General features: G+C 33.4%; 1 long non-coding RNA gene across 1 annotated transcript; it reads right to left on the reverse strand.

Moving 5' to 3' along the window:
• Positions 1-1,457: 1,457 nt before the first annotated feature.
• Positions 1,458-2,495, reverse strand: LOC106326469. The gene is made up of 4 exons (XR_001267245.1): positions 2,332-2,495; positions 2,139-2,245; positions 1,771-1,848; positions 1,458-1,726 (listed from the first exon to the last, which is right to left on the reverse strand). It is a non-coding gene; the product is annotated as an uncharacterized LOC106326469 (long non-coding RNA).
• Between the last annotated feature and the right edge of the window lie 946 nt (positions 2,496-3,441).

Genomic DNA, 3,441 nt, shown 5'->3' on the forward strand with positions numbered 1-3,441 from the left:
TGGAAACCCTAAGCACTTATGTGAGCTCTACCAAGAAAGTCTAAAGAACAAGAACCCGGAGGCTAACATGGTTCACGATTCCGGATATGAGGCCGATAATGATTCCGACATTGCTAAAGATGACTAGATAGACTTTGAGACTTCTGATTGTCTCAAGGACTAAATTTTGATACGACTTGTCTTATTGCTTTATGATTTGCTTTGATGTTTCACGATTTTATATATATAACCACTGGGTTTTCCTGATAAGGTTTTAACGAGGCAACATGAAGCGTACTACAAATTATGTATGGTTATGGCATCCAAGGAGGAGTGTTATAAATCATGGAGTGGATTGTCATTAACCAAGACAAGAGGAGAAAGCCCGTCGGCCACATCAAGCCCAACCGCGGCTGCAAGGAGGAGAGAGAATTGGCCAAAACCTTAACTGACTTAGGATATAGATAGTTTCATTTTCCTATGTTTTAGTAGTTTTCTTATTTCCTCTTGGATAAGGATATATACACTTTCCTTTTATCTTTATCTTGTAATCCTTATATAAGGAACCCCCTTTGTTCATTAATAATAACACAGAAATATTCAGTCTCTAAACTCTCTAATTACAACATGATTATATATTTCATATGTTAATTTTATTTATAAATATTACAATCTATTATAAAAATATAAGTAGCTAAACAATTATAAAATCATTTTAAATTATTCATTGTTTTTGTTTTACGCATTTTAAACAATTAGGGGTGTTGGCGCCGGGTTTATATAATAGTTTTTTATTTTAAACGTTTTGATACAATAATTTAAATATATAGTTAACTGTTAATATACATTTTATTGTAATTGTATAAAATTAGATTTTTCCATCTTAAAATATTGATCATAGATATAATTTATTTCACTTTCTACATCATTGATCCTGAAATCATTGTAAAGAAAGTGAATTTTAACTTATACATAAATTAATTAACTATTTATAGAATAATTGGTCCTGCAATCATTCTAAAGAAAGTGCATGTTAACTTATGCATTAGTTAATTAACCATTTATAGAATAATATTTTATAACCTTTTGTCTGAATATATATGTTACTCTGCGAAAAATTATCATAATAGATATTATGTTCATTTGACCAACAAAAAAGATCTTATGTTCTTACATTTTGAAAGGAGTTATACATTGATAATGGATAGTCACATCTCATCAACTCACAATGATCTTAATCAAAAAGTGAACTTGTTTTCGTACACTGAATCTTTAATAAAGGAAAACCAAAGGAATATTATTAATCAAAATAAAATAACATACGCAAGGAATCTAATATATTAATATATGCAATTATCTTAAAAGCATGACCGTGAATGGACATTACATTCTGATTTTACGCCTGAGACCAAAATTAAGATTCATATTAACCTGTATAATAGCATTTGCAAGGAAGAAATATAATATTGAGGGTGAGTAGACCAACGAAAGTTGTGTAATTGACAAAGGGAAACTCATATATTTCTTGAAAAGCATACCTTACTTTAGATAGTATTAGAACCTAAATTTGGAACCTAAGCAATTGCAGGAAAAAAACTAAATGACTTATTAGGATATAGAGGAGGTGTAACCATTAACGTTTGTAAATACATAAACGAACCAATGTTTTCTTCCACACTATCAAAGAGGCGGCATGAAACAGCTTCTTCTTTGGCTCGTGTGTTCTTAGTTCAGGTTCGATGGAAAGCTGCGATAGCAAACGTCAGCAATGTCGTTGGCTTAGACTTTTACCTCAATGGACCCAATGTTGGTAGCACCAACAGCAGCAAGTGCCATAAAACCTTGTTTCCAAATCTCTTCAAGTACGACCTGTTCTCAAACAGATTAACAGCTCAATCAGATTAACAGCTGATGATCAATGTCTGGAGATCAAAAGAAAAGGCTACACATATTTGGTACGTTTACAATGAAACAAAGAAATAATTATCCTTTCATTTTCAACATAGAGATTTTTATCGTTCTCATAGCATGCTCATTCACAGGAAACAAACGGCCTGTAAAATTACTTGTTTATAGAAATTAGAGAGATATCAATCGTTACTAAGATGCATTCACACATAGGTTGTCTACTTAAATGAGAGATTAGAGTGTAACCAAACCTGCAAAGTGTCGACGAACCAATGCATTCCAGTCAGCCAGAGAGTATATCTGATGGTAGTCCCCTGATCTTATGTATATCACACAATAATAAAGCCCTTTCATCAGACTGCAACAAAAACTCGATTATAAGTTGCAATTTTCTTGACACTTAACTCACTGCTTAGATGTTTTAAATTTTATTTTCTTACTGACCTAGCTGAGATGCTCTCCCGTAATTTTTGAGATGCCAAAGAGACTCTCAACCAAGACTTGTCGCCTTTCTCTCCAACAACTTCCTCTTCGGACTCGAGCTTTACGCCTTGACCTTGTGGATCATACACCCGCTCCTCTGGTGGCTCTATAGGAAAACGAAGCAATGCTTTCTTCCACACAATCAAGGAGAGGATTCTCCCCTATATTTATATTGAACCCACACGCCTCTTAGATCTAAAGAACGCTTTGAAGACACATCGCAGGGGGAGTGAATCAACATGATTAAAGACGAAGCCATAAATCCGACGGTTTCAGATCGTGAGAGGAAACGCAAAGGTCACTGCATCGCCGCCGCACGAAGAGGAGAGAAGAATTCACTTCAGCCGTAACAAAAGTCACTGCATCGCCGCCGCACGAAGAGGAGAGACAAATTCACTTCAGCCGTATTAGGTCTAGAGGCGACATACATTTCAGCGGGCTGGATGGATCTTCCAAATTCAGAGCCCAATACCACAATACGCGAACGAAGCCCATCAGAAGAATAAATAAAACCGTGTGTTTTTATTCGGTTGGATAAGTATCGACTCCTGAAGCATCGACTTTGTGACCTGGAATCCCATCTGGCTTCACCAGGAGAGAGATAACTGTCTTTTATATATAAAGATAGTCTTAATAAGAATAATATTTCTAACTAAATAAGAAATGAAACAGTGCATATATTATTTTGACAAGAATAACTATATACTATACTATATATGTATAATAATAGTAGTTAAACTAGTTAGCATTTTTAGAAATGTGACTTTAGCAAAAATAAAAAAAAATAAAAAAAACTTTAAAATGTCTAGTTAACTTTTTCAATCCCTATTGGCTATTGCATTCGTCATGACGGATCTATTCCGCTATAAAGCTGTTATGCGTGATGCTTGAAATTTGTGTTTCTATCTTGTATATTACGTAGCACATCATTTATTTCATATATATATATATATATATATATATATATATATATATATATGTCTCATACAGCTTTATTATGGTTGAGATTTATAATTATTTTACATGCATGGTTACACATTATTTATTGTGGTTACTATTCAACTTTTGTGC

The sequence above is a fragment of the Brassica oleracea genome, chromosome C2, assembly GCF_000695525.1.
Source record: "Brassica oleracea var. oleracea cultivar TO1000 chromosome C2, BOL, whole genome shotgun sequence".
In the NCBI taxonomy this organism is placed as follows: domain Eukaryota; kingdom Viridiplantae; phylum Streptophyta; class Magnoliopsida; order Brassicales; family Brassicaceae; genus Brassica; species Brassica oleracea.